At 36.6% G+C, this 22,254-nt stretch overlaps 1 long non-coding RNA gene across 1 annotated transcript in view; it reads left to right on the top strand.

The window, feature by feature from the left end:
• Positions 1 to 10,681, top strand: part of LOC132524177 (uncharacterized) — a 417,505-nt gene extending 406,824 nt beyond the window's left edge. Inside the window, exon 8 of the long non-coding RNA XR_009541810.1 lies at positions 10,562 to 10,681. This is a non-coding gene — a long non-coding RNA (uncharacterized LOC132524177). The remainder of the gene's footprint in view (positions 1 to 10,561) is intronic.
• Positions 10,682 to 22,254: the final 11,573 nt, after the last annotated feature.

Raw genomic sequence — 22,254 nt, 5'->3', positions numbered from 1 at the left:
AGAAAAAAAATTGATAAATTTGACAACATAAAAATAAAATTTTATTTGGTATATTAAGACACACACAACCACCACCAAAGTCAAAAGATAAATGACAAAATAGTACAAAAATATTTGCAAATTATATCACAAAGAATTAATATCTTTAATACCAATATATAAAGGACTTCTAAAGATAGAGAAGAAAACAATGTATCAATGATACAATAGAATAATGGACAAAATATATGAATTACAAAATCACAGAAAAAGAAATAAGTGAATGTGGTGCTCAAATATGTGAAAAGATATTCCATATCACATGTAAGATAAATTAAAATCCACTGAGATACAGTTTCTCACCTAATTAGCAAAATTCAAAATTTTGTTATTATCTGCTAGCGATGCAAAATCTAGACTCAAAAGGAAAAATAACCCACTTTCATACACCTATAAATTGACAGGAAAAATAGAGTGAGAGATGGATCAATATACATTGATTCAAAGATATACATCAATCAACTGAAAAATTTGAACCTTATTTGGATTTCAATTTGAAAAACAGATAGAATCATGAGATAATCAGAAAATTTGAATACTGACTAGACGATTATGAAAATAAATTTTTGGTAAAATTTATGTGTGATAATTATATTGTGTTTTTTTTTTTTTAACTAAGTCCTTGTATTTTGAGGAAAGACACTGACATATTCATGGATAAAATGATAGGATGTTTGGCATTTGCTTCACAATAATCCGGGCAGGCTGGCAGCAAAGGATGAGGTGGTATACATACAACAAAATTGATTATGAGTTGATCGCTGTTTATGTTAGGCGATAACTTCATTAAATTAATGTCTCCTTTTTATGTTATAGAAATTCTCCATATTAATGTTTCCAAAAGAACATCAAATATGTGTTAAAAAATATAGTTGTCAGTCTGAAGCTCATTTTACTATAGAATATTTTAAATTGTGATATAAAAGGCAATGTCTGTACCACGCTCTGAAAGTCTGAAGTCAAAGACAGGTTTATTTTGTCAGGATTGTGTAATAAGCAATTTGTAGCTCAAGATCAGACCCTTATTCTTTCACATTCCTTAGACATTTCCCATCACTTCTTAGACAATGCCCTTCCTAAGTCCTCTCTTCTCGTCCTCCTCTTCACTCTTTTCTCTGTTTACTTTACTTTGGGCCCTACCAACACTTCTCTCAGGAAACTAAAGAATTTTTTTTTTTTTTTTAAAGATGTTGGGGGTAGGAGTTTATTCATTTATTTATTTATTTTTGCTGTGTTGGGTCTTCGTTTCTGTGCGAGGGCTTTCTCTAGTTGTGGCAAGCGGGGGCCACTCTTCATCGCGGTGCGCGGGCCTCTCACTGTCGCGGCCTCTCCCGTTGCGGAGCACAGGCTCCAGACGCGCAGGCTCAGTAGTTGTGGCTCACGGGCCTAGTTGCTCCGCGGCATGTGGGATCTTCCCGGACCGGGGCTCGAACCCGTGTCCCCTGCATCGGCAGGCGGATTCTCAACCACTGTGCCACCAGGGAAGCCCAAGAATTTTTAATGCAGAATAATTTTCTCTCTCGTTTTCTCTCCTTACTAATTGAGGGACTGCCTTGAGAACCATGTTTCTACATACAAAGTGACCATGAACTTGTTTCTTTTAAGGAAATATCCCCCTAAATTTAAATCAATCCTCCGTGCTACAAATTCATTACCTTATGTATTAAATAGATATATAGTCTCAAAATCTTAGTCTTTTGATAAAGTCATTGACTTATACCGTTCATATATTAGCAAATCAGTTTGTTAAGAATGATTATATTGTTTTTATTTAAAATTTTTAATTTATAAAGATTAATTTTGGCTGCTGTTAAAATATATAGGATATACTTTAAAATATATATATAAGAAAAAATGTATATCATCAAAGAAACAATTATCTTTAAGTAGTTCTGAATTAGAAAATCATCACATAAGTTTTATTTTTTTAAAAATCACTTTAAATTATTTTCACCATTTTATTTCCTCAATCTTTCCCAAAATCATTATTGAGACATTACAACTATAAAAATTTCAACCCACTAGAAAACTTTTGTATGACTTTATAGTTAAAATTTATCTGTAGCAATTTTTTGTACTGTGCAGAATTATTCATAACTGCCATATCAAAAGTCATTCCTTATTATTTCAACAAACATTTATTGAGTTCCAGACAACTTATTAGTTCCTAACAATACCGAAACATCACTTCTTTCCCCTGTATCCCTAAGGATCTCCTGGCAGAGCCTCTTCTCTTCCCATGGGTGCGCGGCTATAAAAATGCACCTCCAGCTTCCCCTGCAACTTCTGTAGTTTGGATCAAGAAAATGCTGTTGATTCCTTTCTCCATTTATTTTGTGCATGAAACCCTTGCCTCTTTTGGAATTCACATATCTCAGAGAAGTACACCATTTACTCCTGGGGAGCTACTCATTTATTTTAGGCTTCTTGGACAATCATTTTTACATTGCTTCTGGAAAAAAAATAAAGTGTTTTGAAGGAAATATCCCCAATCCCCAATGCAAACTTATGCACTAAACTATTGCCTAATTTAAATGCAGGAGAATAACATTCTTGGAAAGGCTGGCTATAGACAGGACATTTTTAGAAGAAGCTAGAAACAGTATTATAACTTTCTGGGATGGTCAACAGTGACTTTGCTTCATTGATGTCATGTCTCCAATATAAGGTATTGTCACCTGATAAGTCTTAGAATACATTTTTTTGCTGCAGTATGAGGAAGTTTTTTTTTTTAACCATATGTACCTTAGTTGATTAGTTAATAAATTCACTACTATAATTCAATCTGAAATAGGAAAACAAATTTAATTCCCTTTTCCTGGAAGCAAGTTCTTTTTGAGAAATAGCACACCATTTAGCTAGTTAGTTTGGAAAGGACTCTAACTTTTTATTTGAGCCCTCCCAAATACAATAGCAACATTATTCCACATGGTTTTGGTTCTTTCCTGGTTCCTCTTACTCTGAAATTTCTGACTTAATGCAAAAGCTCATGTCACACATTTTAGTCCTGAGGGAAATTACTGTGACCTGTTTTTTTACTTTCTTCAGGGAGTTTTTTTTTCACTTCCCTTCCCCCAATTGTTGACTATTTCTTACCAGCCACACTCCACTAAATCCTCCTTCTGGCAGGGCATGCCAGCTGTCTACTGAGGATGCATCTAATCTTGGTCCCTGTCTGTCATTTGGCTTTTTTAAAATGGTCCCAGTTAAAAGTGTTGTGTAATAAAAATAAACAGGTTCACCTCCCTGAGTGCTATGACTCACCCTCATTAAAGCCGTTGATGCCTTAAACGACACTGATTTTACCTTTCTCTTCAGAGTAGAAAAGCTAACGTGTGTACTTTCCAATAGAGTCAGGGCCACAAGATTCTTGTATTTTAGTAAATCCACATTTATGGATCACATACTATATGTATGCATGGATCAGGAAAGTGTAACCAAACTGCGTAAAAAGAAAAAAATCCAACAACTTCATCCCAGCATATTTAGATTTAATATCAACAATCTGAAATCCACAAATCTTTCAAGAGTTGGTGCCTTAGGAATTCCTTCAGCTGTGCATTCTTGGCATTTACAACCCTGAACAGATATATATTTTAGTTGCTTTGGCTTTTCTGTGGTAAAATTCTCCTTTTACCCCACCTGCATGCCTCTCCCAGCTTCTGCTACTTCTTTGACAAAAAGCCCTAGGTGCCAGATATACTTCTGCGTGTTTTTTTCCCATATGTCCAGCTTTCTGTAAATAGTGCATACATTATACTTTAGTTCTTTTACATTATAAGTTACTACCACCAGCTGGCAAATATTAAATAGCTTCCTCTGTTGGTTTGTTCAGGACCAGTCTCAGTAAATTATTTTATAAAGGCGTGAACATGAATCTGAGGGAGGAAAAGTCTATTAGAAATTTGATTTTGATCATTTGTTTTATGCATTCCTATGATATTTTGTAAGTTCATCCTACTAAATTTTCAAATATATTAACTATATATTATACACAGATAAGCAAAACAACAACAACAACAAAATCCTGCCTAGTATTGCCAAACGTTAACACTAATTAAGACAGAGATGACACTTTTTTTTTTTTTCTGGAAAAAGCAGGTTTTTAAAAAATTCATCATAAGCAAAATCAACTTATTAGTAGTTTCCCCCTAGTATTCAATTAAATGTCCCCGCTTTAAAACTGGGAGTTCCTGGGTGCAATATGGGCAAATCATTTGTTTAAGTAGTATGCAGTAATCCTAGACTGTCATCTGCCAGTTGTTACATGTCAAGGCCATTTGATGTAGACAGTCCTTCTAAAAGGGGAGCAGAGAGCCTGATTGACAGTTTGCCACAGTGGCAATACTTATACTTAGAGGGAATATACTTAGAGGGAAAAATTATAGGGCTTTAAATATGTACATCGGAGAGTAGATAAAATTAATTTAAAAATTTCTAAATTATAGTTTTACATGTTAAAGGTCAGGATTTCTTTAATAGAAAAGTCCCTATGTGGCTCCATTTATTTGGCTCTTAAAAGTATTGTTCCTTTAAAATAGAAAGTTAAAACAAAATTCAAGGTAAACTATTACCACGTATTTTGTGTAAAAATAGTTCTCTCACCAGGAAGAGAATTGGTCTAGCATAGTTTCAGAAACTGGTTTCCCAGGATCTCTAGAAAACTTGGAATGAAACAGGGCACACAATTTCAAGGTCAAAATTTCCACAGTAATATTTCAAATCTGTATTTTCATTTTGATCATAGCCTCTTTAAAAATTATCAGTATAAAAGTCCTCTCTTTGGGTATATATTTTATTTTATTTTATTTATTTATTTTTTAATAAATTTTATTTATTTATTTTTGGCTGTGTTGGGTCTTCATTTCTGTGTGAGGGCTTTCTCTAGTGCCGCGACCAGGGGCCACTCTTCATCGCGGCACGTGAGCCTCTCACTATCTCGGCCTCTCTTGTTGCGGAGCACAGGCTCCAGACGTGCAGACTCAGTAGCTGTGGCTCAGAGGCCTAGTTGCTCTGCTAGGGGTGTGGAGGGCAAAGTGGAGAGATTCCCGCACAGAGGATCAGTGCCGGCCAGCACTCACCAGCCCAAGAGGCTTTCACCCACCAGGGCAGGTCAGGGCTGGGCTCTGAGGCTCGGGCTTCGGAGGTCGGATCCCAGGGAGAGGAGTGGGGTTGGCAGCGTGAACACAGCCTGAAGGGGGCTAGTGTGCCACAGCGAGCCAGGAGGGAGTCAAATCAAGCCTTGGTGAATTTTAAAAAGTTGAAATTATATCAAGTATCTTTTCTGACCACAATGCTATGAGACTAGATATCAATTACAGGAAAAAGCCTGTAAAACATACAAACACATGAAGGCTAAACAATACACTACTAAATAACCAAGAGATCACTGAAGAAATCAAAGAGGAAATCAAAAAATACCTAGAAACAAATGACAATGAAAACACGACAACCTGAAACACATGGGATGCAGCAAAAGCAGTTCTAAGCGGGAAGTTTATAGCAATACAGTCCTACCTCAAGAAACAAGAAACATCTCAAATAAACAACCTAAACTTACACCTAAAGCAATTAGAGAAAGAAGAACAAAAAAACCCCAAACTTAGCAGAAGGAAAGAAATGATAAAGGTCAGATCAGAAATAAATGAAAATATAATAAAGGAAACGATAGCAAAGATCAATAAAACTAAAAGCTGATTCTTTGAGAAGATAAACAAAATTGATAAACCATTAGCCAGACTCATCAAGAAAAAAAGGGAGAAGACTCAAATCAATAGAGTTAGAAATGAAGAAGTAACAACTGACACTGCAGAAATACAAAGGATCATGAGAGATTACTACAAGCAACTCTATGCCAATAAAATGGACAACCTGGAAGAAACAGACAAATTCTTAGAAATGCACAACCTTCCAAGACTGAACCAGGAAGAAATAGGAAATATAAACAGATCAATCACAAGCACTGAAATTGAGACTGTGATTAAAAATCTTCCAACAAACAAAAGCCCAGGACCAGATGGCTTCACAGGAGAATTCTATTAAACATTTAGATAATAGCTAACACCTATCCTTCTCAAACTCTTCAAAAATATAGCAGAGAGAGGAACACTCTCCAACTTGTTCTACGCGGCCACCATCAGCCTGATACCAAAACCAGACAGATATGTCACAAAAAAAGAAAACTACAGGCCAATATCACTTATGAACATAGATGCAAAAATCCTCAACAAAATACTAGCAAACAGAATCCAACAGCACATTAAAAGGATCATACACCATGATCAAGTGGGGTTTATTCCAGGAATGCAAGGATTCTTCAATATACGCAAATCAATCAGTGTGATAAGCCATATTAACAAACTGAAGGATAAAACCATATGATCATCTCATAGGTACAGAAAAATCTTTCAACAAAATTCATTACCCGTTTATGATAAAAACCCAGCAGAAAGTAGGCATAGAAGGAACTAACGTCAACATAATAAAGGCCATATATGACAAACCCACAGCCAACATCATTCTTAATGGTGAAAAATGGAAAGCATTTCCTCTAAGATAAGGAACAAGACAAGGATGTCCACTCTCACCACTATTATTTGACATAGTTTTGGAAGTTTTAGCCACAGCAATCAGAGAAGAAAAAAAAATAAAAGGAATCCAAATCAGAAAAGAAGAAGTAAGCCTGTCACTGTTTGCAGATGACATGATGCTATACTTAGAGAATCCTAAAGATGTTACCAGAAAACTACTAGAGCCAATCAATGAATTTGGTAAAGTAGCAGGATACAAAATTATTGCACAGAAATCTCTGGCATTCCTATACACTAATGATGAAAAGTCTGAAAGAGAAATTAAGAAAACACTCCCATTTACCATTGCAACAAAAAGAATAAAATACCTAGGAATAAACTTACATAAGGAGACAAAAGACCTGTATGCAGAAACTATAAGACACTGATGAAAGAAATTAAAGATGACACAAATAGATGGAGAGATACACCGTGTTCTTGGATTGGAAGAATCAACATTGTGAAAATGACTATACTACCCAAAGCAATCTACAGATTCAATGCAATCCCTGTCAAATTACCAATGGCATATTTTCAAAGAACTAGCACAAAAAATTTCACAATTTGTATGGAAACATAAAAGACCCCGAATAGCCAAAGCAATCTTGAGAAAGAAAAATGGAGCTGGAGGAATCAGGCTCCCTGACTTCAGACTATACTACAAAGCTACAGTAATCAAGACAGTATGGTACTGGCACAAAACAGAAATACAGATCAATGGAACAGGCTAGAAAGCCCAGAGATAAACCCACGCACATGTGGTTACCTTATTTCTGATAAAGGAGGCAAGAATATACAATGGAGAAAAACAGCCTTTTCAATAAGGGGTGGTGGGAAAACTGGAAAGCTACATGTAGAAGAACGAAATTAGAACACTCCCTAACACCATACACAAAAATAAGCTCAAAATGGATTAAATACCTAAATTTAAGGCCAGACACTATAAAATTCTTTGAGGAAAACATAGGCAGAACACTCTATGACATAAATCACAGCAAGATCCTTTTTGACCCACCTCCTAGAGAAATGGAAATAAAAATAAACAAATGGGAACTAATGAAACTTAAAAGCTTTTGCACAGCAAAGGACACCATAAACAAGATGAAAAGACAACCCTCAGAATGGAAGAAAATATTTGCAAATGAAGCAACGGACATAGGATTAATCTACAAAATTTATAAGCAGCTCATGCCGCTCAATATCAAAAAAGCAACCCAATCCAAAAATGGGCAGAAGACCTAAATAGACGTTTCTCCAAAGAAGATAAACAGATTGCCAACAAACACATGAAAGGATGCTCAACATCATTAATCATTAGAGAAATGCAAATCAAAACCACAACCGGTCAGAATGGCCATCATCAAAAAATCTAGAACCAATAAATGCTGGAGAGGGTGTGGAGAAAAGGGAACACTCTTGCACTGTTGGTAGGAATGTAAATTGATACAGCCACTATGGAGAACAGTATGGAGGTTCCTTAAAATACTACAAATAGAACTACCATATGACCCAGCAATCCCACTACTGGGCATAAACCCTGAAAAAAACATAATTCAAAAAGGGTCATGTACCACAATGTTCATTGCAACACTATTTACAATAGCCAGGACATGGAAGCAACCTAAGTGTCCATCATCAGATGAATGGATAAAGAAGATGTGGCACATATATACAATGGAATATTACTCAGCCATAAAAAGAAATGAAATTGAGTTATTTGTAGTGAGGTGGATCGACCTAGAGTTTGTCATACAAAGTGAATTCAGTCAGAAAGAGAAAAACAAATACCGTATGCTAACGCATATATATGGAATCTAAAAAAAAAAATAAAACTGAAAATGTTTCTTAAGAACCTAGGGGAAGGACAGGTATAAAGATGCAGACTTAGAGAATGGACTTGAGGACATGTGGAGGGCGAAGGGTAAGCTAGGATGAAGTGAGAGGGTGGTATGGACATGTATACACTACCAAATGTAAAATAGATAGCTAGTGGGAAGCAGCCACATAGCACAGGGAGATCAGCTTGGTGCTTTGTGACCACTTAGGGGGTGGGATACGGAGCATGAGAGGGAGACGCAAGAGGGAGGAGATATGGGGATATATGTATATGTGTAGCTGATTCACTTTGTTATAAAGCAGAAACTAACACACCGTTGTAAAGCAATTATACTCCAATAAATATGTTAAAAAATTGAAAAATAAAACTAGAACATAAATGTCTATCCACAAAATAACTAAATCATGATATAGTCTCCTAAAGGAATATTACAGAGCCAGAAAAATTACAGCCTGATATAGCAATAGAGAATATGAATTATTACCTATTTTGTAAAACTGCAAGGTATGAAAATATAATAATTAATACTTTTATGGATTCTATGTAGTTAAAAATAAAATTGAAATAAAAGTTTACGAAGGACAGTCTTTCTATTAAAACAATGCTTAAATAAGAATTTAGCAGTTATGAACCAGGAAGGAGATTTGTCAGTGAGAACAGTCCTGATGTTCTCCTTTTGAGCTTTTCCTTTTGCCTTTATGTTGTACTTAGAGCCGCTTACTTACTATCACCACTAGCTGCCAGGGTTGCTTTCCTTTCCTAAGGCCTACTTATGGATTAAGAAATATTTCTGGGGCTTCCCTGGTGGTGCAGTGGTTGAGAGTCTGCCTGTCAATGCAGGGGACACAGGTTCGTGCCCTGGTCCGGGGGGATCCCACATGCTGCGGAGTGGCTGTGCCCGTGAGCCATGGCCGCTGGGCCTGTGCGTCCGGAGCCTGTGCTCCGCAACGGGAGAGGCCACAACAGTGAGAGGCCTGCGTACCGCAAAAAAAAAAAAAAAAAAAAAAAAAAAAAATTCTGGATGTAGCAGCGTTCAGAAACTAGCCAATCCGTTTATTTTGTCCCTTTCAAGGACAAAGGCCAATTTCATTAAAATTAAAACATTACCTGGCTCAAATCTTGGGAGATTTAGTATTTTATTTTGATAAGGGAGGCTGCTCTATTTCTCTGAGGTGTTTTTAAAACATTAAGAATTTTCATATGCCCTAAATTAGACTCAGAGCTGTAGAACTCATTTTTTAAGCTCTATAAATAGATCTAAGTGTTGTAGTGCTAGATAATAAATCCTATGAAGTCAAGTTATTAAAAATATTCATATTTATGGCTAGTAAATATTCTATTTGATTTTACATCTTTCCTTCTTATCGTCATTATTTAAGAAGTGCAACAATGGTTACTAAAGTATGCCAGTCCATATCAACACAACTTCACTTTGAGCCATATGCATTATAAAAAGGTAAATTTTAAATTTTAGTGGAAAAACAAGAGAGGAGGTTTTATTTATTCTTTATTCTTCCAACTCAACGTAAGCAGTGTATTCCTCATCTAAGATATAACTTACAGTTTACTACTATTACAACATTGCTTCATTTATCATCTATATGTATGTGTAGGTATATAGATATCTGTATGATATATGCAGTTATCATGTATCATGTTATAATTACACAGATCATGGTATATTTAAATAAATATTTTATTTCTGCTGGTAATAGTTAACACTTCTATAACTTACACTTTATCAGGCACTGTTCTAAGTGCTTTGCTGTTAAACCTTGCAACTGTGAGGTGAGTAGTCGTCTTATCCACATTTTGCAGATGAGGAAACTAAGACACAGAGAGGTTAAGTAATAAGATCAAGGTTGCACAGTTCATAAGTATTAGACCTGGGATTCAAACCCACATGTCTGGCTCCAGGGTCTGTGCTCTCAAATCTTACCTTATATTGCCTTTACAAAACAGCTATTAAATGAAGCCCTTGAAATACCAGTGTGGAGAGTTAGGCTAACAGCCCAACCCAAAGAAGATATTTTGAGTTGGGGTAGTTATTTTGAAAATTAATCTTCAAAGTCTTTTTGCCTATATTAACTAGATACAGTTTTTTATTTTCCATTAGCACTGCCTGTAAGACTGTGACCTCTTCCAGCATAAGGACCACTCAACTATTTCTACTTCCTGAACCTGATGTATTTTCTGTCGCACAGTCAAAAATTTGTTGAAAAGGTAAGTGATGGAATGACCAATGCAACACACTGACAAGTTAAAGGAATGGTTTGGGGTAACTGGATGGTTCAGATTGAAATTTTGTTTTTGAGAAAATAAAATATTTTGGCCTGAATTAATCAGATGGATAGGCTATATTAATCCACTTCATTGGATTAAAAGAAAATTGATCACTAATTTAATTAGCCTAGTCTATTACTTGTGCCCTTGAGTCATAAACTACCATAGATTTTTCTTGTGATTATTTTAACAGGGCTAAAAAATTTAACTCAACAATTTGAGTACATAGCATTCTGATAACACCATATTGTTGTCTAACAGTGAAATACAAAATCTTATTCAAATATGAACATTTTCAGCAGATATTATAGTGTGTTAAAATACATTTAAAAATCTACTAAACTACTAAATCCTATTAACAACCAGTTTTAAAGATACAAAATTTTCAATTAAAGAAAAATATAAAGCATTTGCTACTGTGTACAAAAAAACCCTCAGCATTGATGAAAGATAGCTAAATATTAATCCTCAAAATATTTTAATGGAGGAAGATATGAGGTAAACATTTGTAGGTTTCCTATCTTTATCACCTGGCACTTACAGATATAAAATACATGTAAGAAAGGTAAGTCAGAGTCATACTCTCCCAATCGCTGTATAACAAGGCTGATCTTGTTATCACAATGGTTCTGTCCATTCAGTTAATATTTATTAAACACCCATTATACGAAAGGTACTGCACTAAGTTCTCTGTAATAGCACATTGTTTGCATGTGGTAATTTAAAGTGCTTCCAGCATTCACAAGTATTGTCACGTTTTGAGTTATGAGGTGGGCCACATTGATGTCCTTCTTATATTACAAGCATGGAAACTGAGGCCCAACATGGTTAATTATACTATCCAAAGTCACGGAAGTGATGGTGAAACTGGGGCTATAGAAGCAATACTGGTAATAATACAAAGGAGAGATGGAACAGAAATAGCCCATCAAAAGGTTCTGCTTCATAAAAGTCTTGATTTGAAAGCAATGTTAAATGGCTTGGTCATACATGGAATACACACCAAACTCATTTTATTATTAAGGGTTAAGTTTCTTTTGATTAATACAAACCAATATTATAATAATAATATTCTTTTAAAATATAATTGGCATATTCTTATATCATACTTTTCTCTCTTCTTGCTTAAACTTAATAGAATAAAACAAGCTTCAAAAAAGGCACCCTAAGAATAAATAGGGTGTGTAATGAGCAACCATTATACATGATTTCTTCACTCATGTGGAACTCCTATAACCCGCTAATGAGATCACCACTTGTGAGGTACTGAGGCCTTTTGTTTCAACTAGGTTAATCATATTTTATGACCAGCCATTATGTCTCTTCTATTCATGTATACAACTATTTCATTGCTAGGTACAGTATTCATACTTTATGGTCCAATTTATTATTTGGCTGCATCTGAAAACCAAGACTATATGAATATTTTATTTTATATGCAAAATACACTAAAGTTACTGTTACTTTTATAAACATATAATAAATCCTATAAAAAGGGATATTTTAGAAAAATAAGAAAATTGAATAGAGAGTACTTAAGCTTTCCCTTCTTCAGTGTCAACACAATGAGCATTCAAAAATTCATTTGTCCCAATATTGATGGTAATAATGGCTACTATATATTGAGAACCTTCTCTGTGCCTCTTCTCTTTATATACACATTTATATATTATAATTTCACCTAATAGAATCTTTAAATTGGACATACAATAGTGATTATCATTTCAAAGCTGAGAAAACTGACATTCAGCAAGGGTAAGTAATTTTTCCATGTCACAGAATAGCAAATTTGAGCTTTTATTCCATCCTGAACACACTGTCTACCACATCATGGTTCTTCCCTCCCTGCCTCCTTCCACCCTCTCAGACTAGCCCACTGAGGTACTGTCTTAATTCGTGCTCCATTATCTCTGTAGCTCATTTATTTAGTTATTCATTTGGCATACATTTATTGAATACCTTCTACAGTGCAGGCTTGGTTTTAGGAACTGGGGAAAAAAGTTAACAAGACAAAGTCCCTGCTCATAAGCACATATAAACTCAGGGCAGAGTCAGGCAACAAGACGAAAATAAGACAATTTCAAAAAGGGATAAGTGCTAGGAAAACAAACAGAGTGAAGAGATAGAGAATGCAGGAAGCAGGGCTGGTAGAAATGGAGAGTGTCTATTTTAAGTTGGAAGACATTTCTAAGGAGGTGACCTCTGAGCTGGACCATGAATGACATGAAAAAGACACCAGATGATCTGGGGCTGGGCATTCCTGGCAGAGGGAACACCAAGTACAAAGACCTAGGCAGAACAAGTTTAGCATGTTCAAGGAATAGCTGGAATGCCAGTGTGGCTGAAATTTAGTGAGCTGAGAAGGTGGTGGTGGTAGGAAATGAGGTTGAAGAAATAAACAAATGCCTGATTCAGTAGAGCTGAATAGGTCCTGGGAAAGAGTGTGGTTTTAAGTGTCATAGGAGGCCATTGGAAATGTGTGGAAAAGTCTTAGTCTTATCACAGCCAGTTTAGGTCATGTTTATCGCTAGCTACTATCTGTTATCCTATTGAGATGGAGCGGCTGCCTCAACTATCAATTACCCCATTAGAATCACTTCTGTTTCTCATGGGTTTACCTGACAAATTTTGCCTCCTGATACTGACGCCAGAGTCACATTAGCTTGATACACATTTTGGGTGCCTTGGCATTGCCCTGAGTCTGCTGAACCATTCACTAAAATTATCTTTACTTTCTCTGCCCCAGTGCTACTGACCTCAGCTAGATATTAGAGAAACATCGAGGGGGGTGAAGGTGGGAGGTAATTCTCTTTAAAGTGTGGAGAACTGACACCACTTACTAAACTCTAAAAGCCATATCACATCTTTAAAGGAGAATTCATGTTAACCCAAATGAAATTTTCATCTGTAGAGTGTCATAACTTTAATAAAGTGTGACTTGAAATATAATAAGATGACTTGGGAATCACTACATATACAAGTGTTTCCAGGGTTAGCCTTCTAAATTAATTCTGCTTTCAAGTTCCTTGACTTTCTTCCCTTCTAAATAGTTCTTTAAAAGCTCCAAAATTTTTCCTACACTCATTCTCTTAGCAGCAGTATTGGGGAGGAGGGAACCAATGGGAGCAAGAGGATGAGTCAGAGGCAACTATTTTTTTTTCTGGTACGCGGGCCTCTCACTGTTGTGGCCTCTCCCGTTGCGGAGCACAGGCTCCGGACGCGCAGGCTCAGCACCATGGCTCACGGGCCCAGCCGCTCCGCGGCACGTGGGATCCTCCCGGACCGGGGCACGAACCCGCATCCCCTGCATCGGCAGGCGGACTCTCAACCACTGCGCCTCCAGGGAAGCCCAGAGGCAACTATTTTTAAGTGCAAATTAGTTTAGGTATATAATACAAGTGTATATTTATGCATAATAGGTACAAAAACCATTTCCAGAGAGAATAAATTCTAATATACAATAAAAGCTTCAATATTAATTAAAATTTGAATCCCAAGATTATTAATAAATGAGATTCCAAGTCATTTTTATGATCTTGAAAAGTAGTTATCATTTCTCTAGTATTTTGCTCATAATTCATTCAAACTGGTTAAGGAAAAGGAGCTAAGAGAAGGCAATTATTTTATTACACATATATTTGAATGTAGTGGCCTAGCAGTTACTTTAGACTTTATGTAAACATTATCCTTTAGAAATTTTCACACATGTAAGAGCTCAGAAATTTTAATTCTCTTACATCTAACATTAGGAAGTAGCTTTAGTGACACCAGAAATCCAGAAAGAGAGAGACATAGGAACCAGGAGAAGTGGATGCAGCCCAGGAGCAACAGACCTGGAAAGCAACTAGTCCTAACTGAAGCAGGAAAAATGGAAAGACATCTTGGGGGGAAATGCCATATGACAGAATTTCTGATATGACAGAGAGTTTGAAAAAAGAAATATGACAAAGGCATACAGTGTAGGAAAAAAGAAATGCAAGAAGCAACACTATGAAAACCAAAAAGTAAAATGATAAATGAAAAGAAATAAAACTGAAAGTCTTGACTCCGTAGTGTACAATATATGCAGGCTTAATTATTAAAATATTCTTCACTCATTTAACTAAAATAATTATACAGGAGAATGGGTGAGGCAAGGTGTTGAGGTCATATAACAGCCAAATCTCTCATCTGTCTTCCCAGGAATTGAATACATGTTTCAAAAAGATAAATCAAGAAATGCTCCGTGTATTAATAGAGATGTTAGAAATAGTTAAGAGCATTAAAAGTGATCCCAGCTCTGGTTATTATCACTAGACTGTCTCCCACTATTTCTTCTGATGTGGACGACTTGAGTATGTACTGGAATGTATCCTTATGGAATTTCTGAGGTCAGTCCCATTTGTGGAACTTTAAAGAATTGCTGAGCGACAGCCTTATTACTGTATTGTCTCATTCATTCAATTTCTTATATCTAATGCCTACTCTATGCCAGATACTGTGTTAGGTAGTAAAACTACGAAGCAGTAAACTTAATACTGAGAAATTGATTGTATTTCTTTAGTTAATTTGGCCTTACATGTAGATAGATGCAGAAGAAAACAAGTAGAAATGTGGTATGTGTTATGTAGGGGGCAGGTTCAAAATGTTCTTTGATTTTGAACTTGATCCCATGTGTGTATCTTTGAACAAAATAAGCAAACCAAAAGAAATAGAGACAAACAAACAAATAAAAATATATTTCCTACTTCTTTCCTATGAAGAAAATTTATGGCCTAGGGATCACAGTTTTAGTTATTTGTTCTACGATCATCTTTATTTCCATCAGTTACTCTATTCAATCATTAGATAAACATTTCATAAGAAAAAAAATTATTAGCAGTAAACTGTTAGAAAACAGTCTTGCTGATATTTCTAAAATGCATTTTGGATCTTAACAGTCATCTATGTAAAAATTTCCAAAGTTTTCACTTTGGCCACATGGTTCCTCTTCCATGTCTTACCCTTCTTTTCTTTTCTCTTCTTTTTCCTCCCCTTCCCTTTCCTTCATTTCCTTCTCTTTCCTAAACTAGTCAATGATAATGCTATTGAATGAGACAGAGTAAGGCAGGTATCTGTGCAGAGGGGTTGACCAAAGTGGAGAGTCAGAGCCCAAGCAGGGTGAGTAAGGCATCCACACAGAGGTGGGGGGCAGTCTAGCATCAAGTGTCTGAGTCCCATGAGAAAGAAAGAAGATCCATCTCAGGGTAGCAATATCCAAGTAGAATCAGGAGAGCATCCACATAAGAGTAGGGGCAATATAATTTATAAAAGATTGGTTAGATACAGGAGGATTGATCAAACAACTAAAGATATTAAGGAAAATGGGAGTCAGATTTCCCAATTTTTGAAAGGGTGGGCTACAAATTAGGAAAGGGAGACAGCTAGAATGAACCCTGTGGTGTTGCATTATAATGGAGGTATGTGTTCTGGCCATGTATTAATGCATCACAAATTACCCCCAAATGCAGTGATTGAAAACATTACAATTATTATGTTATTTCTCATGATTTATGTGCATCAGGAACTTGCAAATAAACTGTCCCAGGAACTGGGACAGTTTATCCCCAGGAGCTCAGGTGCGAAGCTTGAAAGCTGGGGATGACTTTGCAGCTGGGAGCTAGAATCATCCAGAGGCTAGAGTCTGATGCTACCTGTTAGCTGGGGTCTCCACTGAGGCTGTTGACTAGAGCATGTACACCTGTCCTTTCCTTGTAGCTGTCTGGTTTTTCACAGGATGCTGACTGGATTCTAAGAGCAAGCATCCCAAGAGGACCAGAAAGAAGTTGTATAATCTTTTAAGTGCTAGACTGGGAAGCCTCATAGCCTCATTTACGCTGTTGTCACAAGTATTAATTAGCTTGGGATGCCATAACAAAATACCAAAGATGGGGTATCTTAAATGACAGAAATTTATTTTCTCACAGCTTTGGAGGCTGGAAGACCAAGATCAGGGTGCCAGCATGATTGGGGTGTCTGCCTTCTTACTGTGTCCTCACATGGGAGAGAGAGAGAGAGAGAGAGAGAGAGAGAGAGAGAGAGAGAAAACCCTCTCTGGTGGCTCTCTAAATAAGGTCACTAATCCCATCATGAGGCCTCACTCTCATGACCTCATTTAAACCTAACTAACTCCTAAAAGCCCCATTTCAAATACCATAACACTGGATGGTTAGGGCTTCAACTTATGAATTTGTGTGGACACAGTTTAGTCCCTAGCAACCACTGGTGCAAGGTAGGAGACAAGCGTGGCTCTCACTTCTGGATGGGAGGAGCATTAACGTTATATTGTAAAAAGAACATATGGATTATATGGAATGGGAGATCTTGTTATAGCTAGCTTGCAAAATACAATTTACCACATTATGTATGCTTGTATACACACATATACATATATACACACATACATGTGTGTGTTTGTGTGCACATTCCCTAACTAAGTCCAATGAGAGGTCACAAGAGTAGCAACTGCACTCTACTTCAACAGCAATGAGCACACCTGGTGCCCAGATCTTGACTTCCAGATATCACTCTTTATTATAAGGAACCAGGGCTCCTTGGAGAAATGGCTGATTCAAGAGCTAGAGAAAAAACAAGGTGACTTTAGAACCACTTGTGACAGAAATAAAAGAATGATGAGGGTTGTCAAAAGGACACAGGGGAAAGCTTAAAGGAGCTCCGTTGGCCAATTCTGGAACCACTTGAACATCAAAATAATGAAAGTAACTGGTTATAACCCATTGAATTAAATAAATAAATAAAACGTTTAGTGAAGAATGGGATATATACACACTTTGCAATTACCTCCCCATGCAAATATTTATTATGTACAAAAGTAGAAAAGGAACTTCACAGATAGGAATCCTGGAAGACCCTATCTTAATCCAGTGATCAAAGTGAACATCATCATTAATGGGACAAATTAAAATTACACACCACCTGACAGAATGCAGTGAGAAAAACATAGCCCCTCTCCTGTGATGTTCCTGCAAAAGATGCATAACTTGAAACAAATCATGAGGAAGCATCAGACACCAAATTAAGGAACAGTTACAAAATAACTGGCCTGTAGTCTTTAATAGTGTCAAAGTCATTAAAGTCAAGGAAAGACTGAAGAACTGTTCCAGACTGGAGATGACCAAAAGGGCTAACTGCAACATGTGATTCTGAACTGCGTGTGTTTGATGTAAAGAGCATCATCAAGACCATGAGAAAACTTGGATATGGAGTCTGAAAATCACATGACAGTAATGTATCAATGTTGATTTTCTGAATTATACAAGGCTTAGTAAACATCCAAGTTGTTTAGCATGGAATCCACAGACTTTCCAATTTTGTATCTTACCTTGCATCTTACCACTTCCCTGGCAATAACCACATGTTTTAGCTTCAGAGCTGGTTAAGCCTTCACTAATCCTTTTCCAGGAAGACCTGTTTCTTGTCTCTCTCCTGGAAAGTCTTTCCTTATTCTTTATGACCCATTGAAATGCTCACTCTCCTGTCGAGCCTTATTAATTGTCCTGAACACTTTTACTTAGGTCCTCTATTTCCACCACTTTCGTACATTGCTCTGTGTGTACTGTCATAATACAGGACACAGCATGAAGGGAAGGCCTGCATATATTCATATTCACATTCCCAGGACTCATCACAATCCCTAGAACATAGGAGCAGCTCAATATATTGTGTCGAATGAGTAAACAGTACTGCTCTGTTAGTATTGTGTTTTAAAAGGAGTTCTATTTCTTAATCTTTGTTATCACACACACTTATGGACATATAATCTTTGGGGGAGCTTTCAGTTGTCCAGTTATACATGTATTTCATTGTAAGTTCCTTCTAATCATTTTTGGAGTCGAATGAAAGGAATGAAAGAAGGAAGGGAGGGAGGAAGGAGAGAGAGAAAGTGAGAGGGAGAGAGAGAGGGAGGAAAAAAGAAAGGGAGAGAAATAAGAAGGGGGGTCATTTTGAGTTTGGAAAATCCAGTGAATTGGTAAGACTTGTCATCTCTAACATCTGGTCAGCACAGCTACTTGGGCACAGTAGACAGAAAACGTATTTCAGGGTAGATGAACCTGCATATGACCCCAGTTCCGCCACTTTTCAGTTATGTGATCTTGGGAAAGCTAGCTGATTCTAAGATAACCTCATCTATTAAATGGAAACGATACTGTTAAATCCATAGGCTTATTGTGGGGATTAGAGGGAAATTTTTAAATAAAGAGTTTAGCATTATGCTTGGAATATTGTAAATGATTAGAAGGTGGATCTATTATTTTCACTATCTTTAAATTTTTTTTAAACATTTTTTATTGAGGTATATTTGATGTACAATATTACATAAGTTTCAGGTGTATAACATAGTGATTCACAACTTTAAAGGTTGTATTCCATTTATAGTTATTATAAAATATTGCATATTCCCTGTGTTATACAATATACCTTTGTAGCTTATTTATTTTATACACAGTAGTTTTTACCTCTTAATCCCCTACCTTTATCTTCCCCCTCCCCGATTCTCTCTCCCCACTGGTAACCACTAGTTTGTTCTCTATATGTGTGAGTCTGTTTCTTTTTTGTTATATTCACTAGTTTGTTTTATTTTTTAGATTCCACATATAAGTGATATCATTCAGTATTTTTCCTTCTCTGTCTGACTTATTTCACTTAGCATAATGCCCTCCAAGTCCATCCATGTTGCTGCAAATGGCAAAATTTCATTCTTTGTTATGGCTGAGTAGTACTCCATTGTATGTATACACCACATCTTCCACATCTTTTTTTTTTACATCTTTATTGGAGTACAGTTGCCCTAAAATGGTGTGTTAGTTTCTGCTCCACAACAAAGTGAATCAGCCACACACATACACACGTTCCCATATCTCCTTCCCCCTGCATCTCCCTCCCTCCCACCCTCCCCATCCCACCCTCCAGGCGGTCACAAAGCACTGAGCTGGTCTCAGTGCCATGCGGCTGCTTCCCACTAGCTATCTCTTTTATGTTTGGTAGTGTCTATATGTCCATGCCACTCTCGCGCTTTGTCACAGCTTACCCTTTCCCCTCCGCATATCCTCAAGTCCATTCTCTAGTATGTTTGTGTCTTTATTCCTGTTTTACCCCTAGGTTCTTCATGACATTTTTTTTTTCTTAAATTCCATATATATATGTTAGCATATGGTATTTGTCTTTCTCTTTCTGACTTACTTCACTCTGTATGACAGACTCTAGGTTCATCCACCTCATTACAAATAGCTCAATTTGGTTTCTTTTTATGGCTGAGTAATATTCCATTGTACATATGTGCCACATCTTTATCCATTCATCCGATGATGGACATGTTGGTTGTTTCCATCTCCTGGCTATTGTAAATAGAGCTGCAATGAATATTTTGGTACATGACTCTTTTTGAATTATGGTTTTCCCAGGGTATATGCCCAGAAGTGGGATTGCTGGGCCATATGGTAGTTCTAGTTGTAGTTTTTTAAGGAACCTCCATACTGTTCTCCATAGTGGCTCTACCAATTCACATTCCCACCAGCAGTGCAAGAGTGTTCCCTTTTCTCCACACCCTCTCCAGCATTTATTGTTTCTAGATTTTTTGATGATGGCCATTCTGACTGGTGTGAGATGATATCTCATTGTAGTTTTGATTTGCATTTCTCTAATGATTAATGATGTTGAGCATTATTTCATGTGTTTGTTGGCAGTCTGTATATCTTCTTTGGAGAAATGTCTATTTAGGTCTTCTGCCTATTTTTGGATTGGGTTGTTTGTTTTCTTGTTATTGAGCTGCATGAGCTCCTTATAAATTTTGGAAATTAATCCTGTGTCAGTTGCTTCATTTGCAAATATTTTCTCCCATTCTGAGGGTTGTCTTTGCATCTTGTTTATGGTTTCCTTTGCTGTGCAAAAGCTTTTAAGTTTCATTAGTTCCCATTTCTTTATTTTTGTTTTTATTTCCATTTCTCTAAGAGGTGGGTCAAAAAGGATCTTGCTGTGATTGATGTCATAGAGTATTCTGCCTATGTTTTCCTCTAAGAGTTTGATAGTTTCTGGCCTTACATTTAGGTCTTTAATCCATTTTGAGCTTATTTTTCTGTATGGAGTTAGGGAGTGATCTAATCTCATACATTTACCTGAACCTGTCCAGTTTTCCCAGCACCACTTATTGAAGAGGCTGTCCTTTCTCCACTGTACTATCCTGCCTCCTTTATCAAAGATAAGGTGACCATACGTGCGTGGGTTTATCTCTGGGCTTTCTATCCTGTTCCATGGATGTATATTTCTGTTTTTGTGCCAGTACCATACTGTCTTGATTACTGTACCTTTGTAGTATAGTCTGAAGTCAGGGAGCCTGATTCCTCCAGCTCCGTTTTTCGTTCTCAAGATTGCTTTGACTATTCGAGGTCTTTTGTGTTTCCATACAAATTGTGAAATTTTTTGTTCTAGTTCTGTGAAAAATGCCAGTGGTAGTTTGATAGGGATTGCATTGAATCTGTAGATTGCTTTGGGTAGTAGAGTCATTTTCACAATGTGATTCTTCCAATCCAAGAACATGGTATATCTCTCCATCTATTTGTATCATCTTTAATTTCTTTCATCAGTGTCTGATAACTTTCTGCATACAGGTCTTTTGTCTCCTTAGGTAGCTTTATTCCTAGATATTTTATTCTTTTTGTTGCAGTGGTAAATGGGAGTGTTTTCTTGATTTCACTTTCAGATTTTTCATCATTAGTGTATAGGAATGCCAGAGATTTCTGTGCCTTAATTTTGTATCCTGCTACTTTACCAAATTTATTGATTAGCTCTAGTAGTTTTCTGGTAGCATCTTTAGGATTCTCTATGTATAGTATCATGTCATCTGCAAACACTGACAGCTTTACTTCTTCTTTTCCAATTTGGATTCCTTTTATTTCCTCTTCTTCTCTGATTGCTGTGGCTTAAACTTCCAAAACTATGTTGAATAAGAGGGGTGAGAGTGGGCAACCTTGTCTTGTTCCTGATCTTAGAGGAAATGGTTTCAGTTTTTCACCATTGAGGATGATGTTTGCTGTGGGTTTGTCATATATGGCCTTTATTATGTTGAGGAAAGTTCCCTCTATGCCTACTTTCTGCAGGGTTTTTATCATAAATGGGTACTGAATTTTGTCGAACGCTTTCTCTGCATCTATTGAGACGATCATATGGTTTTTATCCTTCAATTTGTTAATATGGTGTATCATGTTGATTGATTTGCATATATTGAAGAATCCTTGCATTCCTGGAATAAATCTCACTTGATCATGGTGTATGATCCTTTTAATGTGCTGTTGGATTCTGTTTGCTAGTATTTTGTTGAGGATTTTTGCATCTATGTTCATCAGTGATATTGGCCTATAGTTTTCTTTCTTTGTGACATCCTTGTCTGGTTTTGGTATCAAGGTGATGGTGGCCTTGTAGAATGTGTTTGGGAGTGTTCCTCCCTCTGCTATATTTTTGAAGAGTTTGAGAAGGATAGGTGTTAGCTCTTCT

Source organism: Lagenorhynchus albirostris, chromosome 8, assembly GCF_949774975.1.
Source record: "Lagenorhynchus albirostris chromosome 8, mLagAlb1.1, whole genome shotgun sequence".
Lineage (NCBI taxonomy): Eukaryota > Metazoa > Chordata > Mammalia > Artiodactyla > Delphinidae > Lagenorhynchus > Lagenorhynchus albirostris.
This window is presented reverse-complemented; position numbering and strand designations above follow the sequence as displayed.